Source organism: Macaca mulatta, chromosome 14, assembly GCF_049350105.2.
Source record: "Macaca mulatta isolate MMU2019108-1 chromosome 14, T2T-MMU8v2.0, whole genome shotgun sequence".
NCBI classification, from domain to species: domain Eukaryota; kingdom Metazoa; phylum Chordata; class Mammalia; order Primates; family Cercopithecidae; genus Macaca; species Macaca mulatta.
In genome coordinates, this window is record NC_133419.1 from 29,633,634 (window position 1) to 29,646,145 (window position 12,512).

The following is a 12,512-nucleotide window of genomic DNA, read 5'->3' on the forward strand; positions in this document are numbered from 1 at the left end:
CAACACAGATGAACTAAGACAGCAACCCAGATCTGCTTACCTCTGGACTTCTTGTTATGTGAGATAATACACCCCTATAAACAAGCAAGTCTGTTATCTGCTGTCAAAAGTATCCTTCTTTCACTCCTCTGAATCTGTATGGTTCTAGAGACACTGACTTCATGAGTGATTCTAGGAAGGAGCTTACAACCCAGAACTAAGCAATTAGCATCTGCATTCACCTGACCACAGTGATTATTTCAAAGATGGGCCAAAACTCTGGCAGAGCCAGAGAGGCAATGTAATTTTTCTTGGGACTTCTGAGAAAGAGGACTTTTTTTCCTTTTTTTTTTTTTTCCTGCTGGACCTAGAAGCAAAGAGGAACAGTGGCTGGAGCAGCTGGATTTCCCTACATCTTGCTGACTTGAAGAGTCCACTCCAAGGAAGGTAGACACAAGCGAAAAAAAGAAAACCCATTCGTTTCTTCTAAAATAAAATTTTCAAAAAAATTATAGATTCAAAAAACTGACTCTTGATAAGATCACTGAGTCTTAAATCCAATCATGCCTGAAGCCCTAATTCTTCATTTTTCAGTTTACTTGACCCACCCTTTTTTTTGAATAGACTGTCCTGGTAAGACTTTCTGTCACTTATAAAGAAAGAAATCCCAGCTAAGGAAGTGTGGATATTCATTATGAAACCATCCACCAAGCTGCCACTTTAATTTTATGGTACTCTCTTGGACTTTTATTTGGAACCTCTGTTCCTTGTTCAGGTTCATCCATTCCTGTGGATATACTTGCCACCTGCAATTATATGGCCTAGCTCTTAAGGCTAAGACCTTGCGACTAGGCCTGCTCCTGGGTTCAAATCCTGGTTTTGCACTGATTAGATCTCTGTCCTTGCACAGGTCTTTTAAATCTCTGGGTTCTTTAGCTATGGCATATTTAAAACTAGGGCTGTAATTGTTTCTGCCTCGTAGGGTTATTGTGAAGATAAAATGACAGAATGTATACAAAGTGCTTAGCCAGCGCAGTACCTGGCACATACTAGGCTCTCACAAATGTTTGCTATTATTAATAAAAACCTAACTTAGTATAGTAAGCAGAGTAATGGACCCACAAAAACATCTATGTCCCAATCTTCGTTACGTGGCAAAGGGGATTTCTGGTTGCAGATGAAATTAAGGTAACTAATCAGTTGACCTTTTAATAGAAAGATTATCCTGGATTATCCAGTGGGTCCAATGTAATCACAAGAGTTCTTAAAAATGGAAGAGAGAGACAGAGGAGGTAAGCAGAGTGATACAATATAAGAAGAATTCAATCTGCTATTTCCGGCTTTGAAAATGGAGGAAAGGGAACACGGGCCAAGGAATGCAGAAGATACAAAAGGCAAGAAAGCAAATTCTCTCCTAGAGTCTCCAAAAAGGAATGCAAGCTCTAAACCTTGACTTTAGCATGGTGAGACCTGCTACTGAGCACCTTCCCACTTCACTCTGCGATTGCTACCACTGACTCCTCAGTGAATGAGACAGGCGTGACCCTACCCTCATGTAGCTTATGTGGTGTGCGTTCTGTAGCAACTAGGACTTTATGAAAGCCTATTTGGTAATGAGGATCGATTTTACCATGGAGAATTTGGAGATGTAAATCATGACAGCTACACAGAAGAGATGTAAGACAGAAACCCATGAAGAGGGAAAGTATCAGTAGAATGTGGGTTGCTAATTGGAACAAGAGCTGAGACAGTAGATGCTTACAATTCCTCCTGCTGTGGACTGAATGTTAGTATCTCCCCAAAATTCATACATTAAAATCTTAACTCTCAATGCGATGATATTAGAAGGTGGAAACTTTAGGAGATAATTAGGTCATGAAGGTAGAGTCTTCATGAAGAGGATTAGTGCCCTTATAAAAAGAGAGGCATAAGAGCTTGCTTCCTCTCTACTCTCTACCATGTGAGGACACAGTGAGAAGACTGCCATCTGCAAACCACAAGAGTACCCTCAGCAGACATTGGTGACTGTTGGTGACTTGATTTTGGACTTCCCAGCCTCCAAAGCTGTGAGAAATTAATTTCTGTTGTTTAAGCCACCCAGTCTATGGTAATTGTGCATAGCAGCCTGAACAGACTATAAACCTCCATTTACAATGAGGATCCTGAGGTTGGACTAATTTGTCATAGCAGGCTGAATAGACTAAACATCATCCTTGATTGAAATCTTAAAATAAGACTGGTCTGGCTCCTCCATATTGGGGGGCACTCAGGGAAGACACAGACATCTGTTTTGGTAGTATGAAAGCCAAGCCTCCCGTGTGCCAAGCTAAGGGCCAATAGGACTTTTCCTTTTACATAGTGATGCCTTCAATCCTCACCACAACATTTTAAGAGATGTTATTAGGCCCCTTTCATAGAGGAGGAAATGAACATATGTAGAAATTAAGTAACTTAAACATGTTTACACAATAAGTAAATGGTGAAATGGAACTTTTAATTAAAGAATTTTATTTTTATTTTTTGCCCACAAAGAACCGAATCTTCCCTGTCTCCATGCAATGTTGACTTAGTTGTTTCGATGTTCTTTTTACATTGTCCGCCTCACGTTACAGATTCTTTAAGAGCCAAAATTGTTTGGGCTGATTTACTCAAAACAGTACACCAGTAAGCTTAATGCTTAACCCCGTATTTCATCAAAACTTAGATGCCATTCATTGGAATACATACCGTCATTCCATATAGCACTAAGAAGGAAAAAAAGTTAGGGATCGTAAGATTTCATGATTGGAAAATGTGGGAAAAAAATGCATCTTACAGTCCATGAAATAAAGTTAAAAAAAATTTTTTGATGATGGTGTTGATGAAGTGTCAAATCCCAGTTTGCTGGTCTGTTTCCAGGCTTACCCATGATTTAGATTTCTTATACTTCAGCCCAGACTTCTTTTTTTTAAGACAGGGTCTTGCACTGTCACCCAGGCTGGAGTGCAGTGGCACAGTAACGTCTCACTGCAGGCTTCAACTTCTGGGCTTGAGCGATCTCACCTTAGAGTTGGATGACTATGTTGCCCAGGTTCACTATGAACTCCTAGCTTCAAGCGATCCTCCTGCTTTGGCTTCCCAAAGTGCTGGGATTTGAGGCATAAGCCACCATGCTGGGCTCAGCCCAGACCATTTAAAAATGAATGTCTTAATGCCGGGTGCGGTGGCTCATGCCTGTAATCCCAGCACTTTGGGATGCCAAGGCAGGCAGATTACCTGAGGTCAGGAGTTCAAGAACAGCCTGACCAACATGGCGAAACTCTGTCTCTACTAAAAATACAAAAAAAAAAAAAAAAAATTAGCTGGACGTGGTGGTGTGTACCTGTAGTCCCAGCTACTTGGGAGGCTGAGGCAGAAGAATCGCTTGAACCCTGGGAGGTGGAGGTTGCAGTGAGCCAAGATTGCACCACTGCACTCCAGCCTGGGTGACAGAGTGAGACTCTGCCTTGCCGGGGGGAAATGTTTTAATTAAGTTTTCTTTGAACAATTCCTTTGGAAGATTTACATTGTTAAAAATATGATACTATTCAGAAGTATCACCACAAAACATCAATGATGTCAATATTTTGAAATTGATTATGTGCTGGACACTGTGCTAACTGCATTAAATATTCCTCTTGATTTTTCCTGACCATCTCATGAATAATTAGGTTTTTCTTAATGCCATTTACAGACAATACAGTTGAGGCTCAGAAGTTTAGTTACTTCCAAGGCTACACAGCCAGCAAATGGTAGAGATAAATAAGACTTGAGTCTCTGCCTGGGACACCAGTGCTCGTGGCCTTTGCTGTTTCAAGCAAAAGCAGGGGGATAAAAAGCTTCTGTTTTCCTTTAAAACAATTTTCCTAACTCAGAGCAACTCTACCCTCTGAATATTGTAGTTAATGTCTGGTTTTCTCAGTCTTTCTGAGCTACTTACCCAGTTAACCTACAGTTAAGTGTGTTTACCTCTCGGTACTTATTTGTCATTATTCCCTTACAAAACTGTTTCCAGAATTTTAATCATTCTTGGCTCACTTCTCTGACAACCTAACCAGAGACATGTGCTGAAATTGCAGTCAGAAAAGTGCCCTGAAAACTTAAAATTAAAAGAAAACTTTTATGGTCCATCTGATCTACACAGGAAATTAGAAAACACCACATACTTAACTGGAAAAATAGTTGAAATAAAACGAAGAGTGAGATTTACTGTTATTTAGATTTTGATTAAAAAATGTTTATCTGCTATCTAAGGCTTGGGGACACTGGAAATGAAGGAGCCGAATGCTTGCTTTATAGAACTTTAATGATCTTCTCTTATTATGTTATATTACCGTTTTCTAAGCCTGTGGTCAAATACAATAGCTTTATTAAAGCTGTGATTCAGTTAGAAAGGGGAATGAATTTTTCTGCCACAGGAGCACTGGTGAGAGATGAGAGAAGAGGGTAGTGCTGTTGAAGGGAGAAAACTCGTCAACAAAGAAAGGATGGATGCCAGTGGCTCACCCTACTAGGGTATATTCTTCTTCGCCCTTGGAGCTAAGCTTTCTTGAATTCATTCCCAAATAGCCAAGGGATATTTAGCTTCAGGTCTATTTGGAGAAAGGAAACAAAACAAAGCAAAAACCAGGGCTGTGGTTGCAGTTTGGATGCGGGATAAAACTTGCATACGTTCTGTCTCAAGTGCTTACACAGCATCGATAATGACAAAGGCTCACATTTGTCAAGCATTTATAATGGGCCAGGTACTGCTGTAAGCACAGTCCATTTCTTATGTCATTGAATCCCCTGAACAATCTCATGCAAGAGATATTATTATCATTTGCATTTTACAGATGAGGAAACTGAGGCAGAGTGTAACATAGAATAAATGGTGAAGCCAGGATTCAAATGGATAATTTGACTCCAAAGCCCATGCACTTGGCCATGATACTATACTGCTAAATACGCACCTGCTTTTGCCAGCAGGCCATGCACCCTGTCTACCAGTTAGGGGTGGGGTTGGGGGTGGGGGAGCCTCTCAGAAAACCACTAACCTCAATCCATCTTGAGAAAAAAGGGATTTAGAAGGAAATTGTTGTGGAGCCCCTTAACTGAAACAGTGTTGGCTCCTTTTGAAGGGAGAGAAATGAAGCAATTTCAAAGAGTCGGGGGAGGTTAGAGGTCAGGACTAAGCCATCGTAGCTAAACGATGTAGAAATGCAAGCCTGTCATTGCTAAAGTGGCAAAATAGAATATCAGGACACACTCAAAACAACCTCATGTAATTATGGAAATTAACTGTTGCTATTTCTGAGACATTTTTTGCCAGTCGTGTGAAGGCCATATGATATCATGAACAATTACTGATGAAACAGAGGATGAGGAATTGAGACTTGGGGCAACTATATGACCTTGGCCAAGTTTCTTGACCTCTCTAAGCCTCAGTTCCTTCATGTGTAAAATGGAGATATTAATAGTATTCTTGCAAGGACTAAATGATGATAATGTAGGCAAAGTGCTTGACACAATGTACAGTGTAAAGAAAGGGCCCAATGTATGTTAATTCTTTCTTTTGCTCAATTCCACCTGCTATAAAACTGGGTCCCATCTGTTCTGAGGGAAATGCATTATTTATCCACGAAGAGGAGGCTTCGAATACCAATCACTCAACAAATATTCGTTGTGCGCGCTCCATGTCGCAGGAGGATGCTGGGTGCTAGAGGTACAGTGGTGCGTTCTTTGGGCCTGGTTTCTGCCCACACAGTGTTTATAGACTGGTAGGAGTTGGGCATTGAAAACAATAAGTAAGAAAGGAGCCACATAGGATGCAATGGGGGTATGCGCTCTGGGGTATCGAAAATGACTTTCCGAGGAAGTGACTGGTTAGTTAACGCCTTCAGGATGTGTGCTAGATGACTGAGGGGAGAAGGAGGGTGTCAAATAAAAGCAAATGCTGACGTGAAGCCTCCGAGTCAGTGTAGAATAAGGCCGGTCAAAGGACCCAAAACACAGATAGCCTGGTTTGGCTGGGATTGAGAGAGAAAGAGGAATGAATGGTATTAGGTGAAGTCAGAGAAAAACTCAGAGGTGGGATTATAGAGGTCTTACAGCTCTGGAAGCCAGCTCCTCCGATAAGGCCCAGGGCTTGGCAGCAGCCTCACAGCTCTGTTAAAAGTCTAAGCATTAGATTCCAAAATGGTAGATCTTCCATGTGTGTGTGCCTTTCTACTATTCTGCTTTGTCAGGGATCAGTCAGGAATCCAAAGGCCAATCAATGTGTTCCAAGATTGAAGGCTTATAACATGAGGAATTTGAGTTTAACAAAACTGGGTTTGCCAGGCATGGTGGCTCATGTCTGTAATCCCAGCACTTTAAGAGACCAAGACGGGAGGATCACTTGAGTCCAGGAGTTCGAGACCAGCCTGGGCAACATAGTAAGACCCTGACTCTACAAAAAAATTTAAAAATTAGCTGGGTGTGGTGGCACGCATCTATAGTCCTAGCTACATGGGAGGCTGAGGTGGAAGGATCACTTGAGCCAAGGAGGTCGAGGTTGCAATAAGCTGTGTTCATACCACTGTACTCCAGTCTGGGAGACAGAGTGAAACCCTATCTCAAACAAGCAAAACAAAACAAACAAACAACAACAACTGGGGTTGAGGAAGGTAGTTAGAGGAGCAAAAGTCAAAGAAGCATCCCCTGACCATCTGGCCTGGCAGCCACAAAGAAGCAGATTCTCAACTTCCAGTTTAGGGCTATTAAGAATGGAACTTTTGCAAACATGCAAAAGATACGGACACATTTCTATTGGGTATATACCTAGGAGTGGAATTGAATGTTTATCCATTGCTAGTAGCTATTGCCTCACCTTAAGTGTTGTAGTGTTGTGTATAAAAGAAACTTCTTTGCTTTCATCCCTCAGAATATGACTTTTTTAAAAAATTTTTATTTTTTGAGACAGAGTCTTGCTCTGTCGCCCATGCTGGAGTGTAGTAGCACGATCTTGGCTCACTGCAACCTCAGCCTCCTGGGTTCAAGCGATTCTCCTGCCTCAGCCTCCTGAGTAGCTAGGATTACAGGCATACACCACCAAGCCCGGTTAATTTTTGAATTTTACCAGAGACAGGATTTCACCACGTTGGTCAAGCTGGTCTCAAACTCCTGACCTCGTGATCTGCCCGCCTCGGCCTCCCAAAGTGCTGGGATTACAGGCGTGAGCCACCGCACTTGGCCAAGAAAATGACTTTTTTGACAGCAGATGAGGAAAGACTGAAGCAGGTACATTTTCTGCAGACAGAAGAAAGAGTTCGTTGCTGGTAAATATTCTATTGCTCAGTTGCAGCAGAGGAACTTTCCACTGGAAGTTCTTTCGGGAGAGTCAGTTCTCCCTTTGCCTTATTCAACACCTGGTTATCTGGGCAGATCCAAAGTTACTGACTTCAGAAAACTCTATATGCACTGTTGGATCTTGCATCCATGGCAACGCATGCCTTACATACCATTTTATTTCAAACAATGGGAAATTAAACATTTGATGTGAAGCAATGTCGAGTTTCAAGTTGGAGGATGGGGAAGGGGGTAAGATTGTGTCTCTAAGTGGCAACTGGTCAGAGGCAATGCTTAATGCAATACACCTAAGGAAAGGTGTTGATAGAAAGTCTCCTCATTCTGTGGTTTGCTTAAAAATGTTTCTCACTGCCCATTTCCCTTGGCCTTCCCTGCTTTTGCACATGGATTGCATCTCAGCATGCAAACCACACAATGTGCACACACTCTCATACACACAAACAGCAATTCTAGGGATGAAGCGGGGGGAAAAAGCCACCTGTCTTTAGAATGTAAGACCTTCTTTTTTGTGCCTCACTGGCAGGGGTAGGGTGGTAGGCACTCACTAAATATTTAGTTAATACATAAATGAATGAATGTAGCCGCTAACTCCTTGATGGAGGAAGGGTGACATTGGGGATCGGGTTTCATTTTGAGCACCAGTTTCCTTATTATGACTCTTAATGACTTAATTCTATGATTATCTTTATGTCCTAATAAAAAGCTTTTAACAATTAGGGATTGTCTGTCTGAAGTTGTATTTTAAATTAATTAGGTATTGTATTTAGCAGCTTCCACTGTCTGTTAATGGTACAATGACAGGTTGAGAGGTAGAGCCTGTTTACAGTGACAATTGCTGCCAGTCTCTTTGGTTTTGTTTGCTTTTTATTTTTTTATTTTTTAAATTTTTGTTTTCTTCCCCCCATCAACATCAATAAAGAAGGAATGACAGGCTGGTAGAACTGGTAGAATGAGAAATCAAGTTCAGTGCTGAAAAGCAAACACATAGTTTTTTCCTTGTTTTTGTCTCCTTTCATATTGAAGTCACTGGCATGAGTTTCAGGTGTACAGCAGTTTTACTGTCTCAACAGACAGGAAGCCATGCTCTTCTCTCCACGGCATTTTCTGAGGAGTCTCTACTCCTATCCATTGCAGGGAATTTTACCTTTTGGAATAAGTTTTTGTTTTTCTGATAAACACACAGGCACCCACAAATGTGTGAATGCCTAATATTTAGAGAGTCAAGTCTGGCAGGTGGAAATGAACCCTTTTGACACATCTCTATTTATTGTGTTATTTCACCAACAAAGGCTCAAATGCTAACTAGCTCTGTGAATAATTTGTGGATGGAAATGTGATCATTTTTCTAAGTCAGCTGGTGGGCTCAGTTCATTGCATTCCCCACCTAAAAATAAATTCTCTGGCTGACTGTGAACATACTGATACTTGCTGCAAGTGAAGCAAACTTATGGGGACCATTAAAGTGCCAGGGCATTGGAAAATCACAGTGAAGTGAATGCTGATTTGCATTTATGTCATAAAATAACTTGTCACCTTCAATTTATCACAGTAATTGGTACCAGAGGAGAATGTGTGATGCTTATACTTGGTTCAAAGCCACCTTTCCTCACCTCCCAGTTCCTGCCTCTCCCTCTTCTCAAATAGTAGTGGGTGCACTTCTGAAAATAAGTGATCTGAGATCTTTTCCATATCATTAGAACTTGGGAAGTAAGACGCATTGAAGCATTCAAAGAAATTAATAATAATGGCCAATATACTTTGTATGTTTATTTTAAACCAGGCACCCTGGTGGGTAGTTTTATTAGAGCGGGTGAATTTCACAATAATCCAATGAAGTATGTGCTATTGTTGTCCCCATGTCACAGATGAAGAAACTGAGTCACTGAAAAATGAAGTGACTTGCCCAAGGTCATATAACTAGTAGGTGGTAGAGTCAGGATTTGTGTTCACGCAGTAAGACCCTAGCGCCCATAGTCTGAACCACTATGCTGAATTAGCCCAAGCCTGGCTTAGACTACAATGTATATGCTAACATAAACATTGAGAGTGGAACGAATACCTGGGAAAAGTACACAGCCCCAAGATCTTCAAACCTATGACAAAAACATAACGAGAATAACACATCATTACCTTTTGCAAACTAAGAGAGAGATCTGGCCAGGGATAAATAAGTTATTCCAACTAGGTTTAGAAAAATAACCAGTGGTGTGTGGTTATTACAAATGGGGTGTGGTCATTACCAATGCCATGGAGGCATGGCTCTCTTGGTTATAAATGGAATGCTTTGAATTTTCTGATGCTATATCTTACAAAGCCAGCCAAAGTCACACGTGATAGATGTGGGATCTTCTCCAGGTCCTCTCTATTTAGCTATTATCAGAGCAGATATACACTTTAGTTCTATAAATTACAAGTTGACTTCTTCTACATTGGCCAATTCTAAAGTATTTCTGAGGGTAAATCTCCCATGTTTCACAGAACAGATGAATTTGGCTTCATCTGACTCTCTGGCATGTGAACACCCTGAAAAGGGAGTATGCTTTAAGGCATTTTGCAGTATGTAAATTGCACTGCATTTGATGATAGGCAGCTCAAGGTTTACATCTTCTCTCTATCACTGCCGTGGAACCTGGGCAACTTACTTTACTTCTCTGAACTTCAATTTCCTCTTCTGTCAAAAGAAGCTGATGATACCTCCCTGAAGAATAAGTAAGGTAAAGGCAAGTGTGCACATTTAGCTAACATATGTAGGATACTTTATAGATGATGGCAATGAATACCTCAGTTCTCTTTCATTTGGCTTGTGATTTGTAAGTACTCTGACTACATGCACTCTGCTAGGTATCTTTTTTTTTGAACTGTAGTAAAATATACATAATATAAAATTTACCATATTAACCATTTTTAAGTGTACTGTTCAGTGGCATTAAGTACATTCACATTGTTGTACAACCTTCACCAACATCCATCTGTAGAAATGTTTTTTTATCCCAAACTAAAACTCTGTACCCATTAAAAAATAACCCCCATTCTTCTCTTCCCCAGTCCCCTAGCAAGCACCATCTTCCTTTGTGTCTCTATGAATTTGACTGCTCTATGTACCTCATATAAGTGGAATCTCACCATATTTGTCTTTTTGTGTCTGGCTTATTTCACTCAGCATACGGTCTTCAAGGTTGACCCACATTGTAGCATATGTCAGAAACTCATTTGTTTTTAAGGCTGAATGATTTTAAGGGTGTGTGGTTTATCCATTCAACCATTGGTGGACAATTGGGTTATTTCCACCTTTTGGGTATTGTGAATAATGCTGCTATGAGCATTGGTGTGCAAATATCTGTTTAATTCCCCGCTTTCAATTCTTTTGAGTGTATACCCAGAAGTGGGATGGCTGGTCCTAGGATAATTCTAGGTTTAATTTTTTGAGGCTGGATGTCCTTTGTGTATATTATTTGCAGTAGAAGCGGTGTTGAGAGGTACCCTTGGAGATTCTCAGGTGTTGCTGCAGAACTGTCCCACCATGAGTGCCCTAATGAGGCCAAGGACCTGCAAGGCAGCCCCATACAAACAAGACTACATGACTTAATCATTTAGGCTCTCTGATGCCTGCCTTTCCTCCCCGGTTACAGGTGACAGATTGCCAGAGCAGGGAAAAGTAATCCCAAAGACATCAGTATGCAAGCCAGAACAGGGAGCGTTATGGTTTAAAACTGTTTCTCCACTGTTTTGCTATGGATATGTGTCTGAATGTGACCCATCCCACCCCCAGCCCACCCCTTCCTCTCTCTGCTGGAAGAGTGAAGGCAGGCACCTTGGGGTGTGTTAACCCTTCCAGAACCAGCACCAATGACTTCCTTAAAGTGTTCCATGTTTCAGCAGCCCTGCCTCAAGTTAGCTGAGAAGCTGCCATTCATTGGATGACACCAATTGTTCCGTAACTGACAGACACTGAAAAGTCTCATTATCACCAATAACGGGAGCATCTCATTCATATCACACCTGTCAAGGCAGTCAGGTTGGGTCGTGTATGCATCCGGCAAAAGCGACTCAGGATCACACCCAGGAAGAATCATGCACTCTGGTGCGGTACCTCCCCCATCCAGCCCAGTCTCCATAGGGAAGTCACAGAAGATCGGAAGTAACCACTATTGGGAAAATAAACTCATTCTTTTGATGTTGCTTTTAACCTGTTGCTGATCTTCGCAGAGAGGTAAGCTTTTCAGAGAGACAAGTGTTTGACTTTGTGGATCATGAGCAAGTGGCAGGAGGTCCCGAGACAGCCCTCTGAGCTGTGGAATTGCAGTTAACTCTTCAGTGGTCTCTTGGCAGAGTCATTTTCCTGAGTGTCCCAGACAGGGCTTTTTAGGAAAATCAATTCTGGCTGCATCATAAGGGGATCTGCTTAAAGGGAGAAGTCGCTGGATATGGTGTGAAGATCATGGGCTTCAGTAGCAGATGGACTGGGGTTTGGATCAGCACTAATTAACTATGTCACATGGGGCAAGTTACTTAACCACTCTGTGCCTGCTTCCCCATCAATGAAATAAAGAGGATTTTAAAAATCTGTCTTCCTTTGGTCACTTACTAGCTATGTAGGCTGAGGTAGATCAACTTTTAGTGAGCTTCAGTTTCCTTATCTGCAAAATGGGCAGAACAATTCCTCTCTCTAAAGGGTTGTAGTAAGATGAGATAAAATGTAAATAGTACATGGCAGGCACTCAATAATTGTTAGATATTACTATTTCAAGGCCAGGTGCGGTGGCTCACACCTGTAATCCCAGCACTTTGAGAGGCCGAGGCTGGGGCAGATCACGAGGTCAGCAGTTTGAGACCAGCCTGGCCAATATGGTGAAACCCATCTATACTAAAAATACAAAAATTAGCTGGGCATGGTGGTGTGCACCTGTAGTCCCACCTACTCAGGAGGGTGAGGCAGAAGAATTGCCTGAACCCAGGAGGCAGAGGTTGCAGTGATCTGAGATCACTTCACTGCACTCCAGCACGGGAGACAGAGCAAGACTGTGTTTCAAAAAAAAAAAAAAAAAAAAAAATGTCACTATTTCGAGCTACCTTTTACCCTTTTGATGGTAGATGGGGTATAAATAATTAGAATTCCCATACAGAAAATAAAGTTTAGACTCAAATAGGAAATGTCTGTGTTGAGTGTATCTGTGTATCTTTTCACT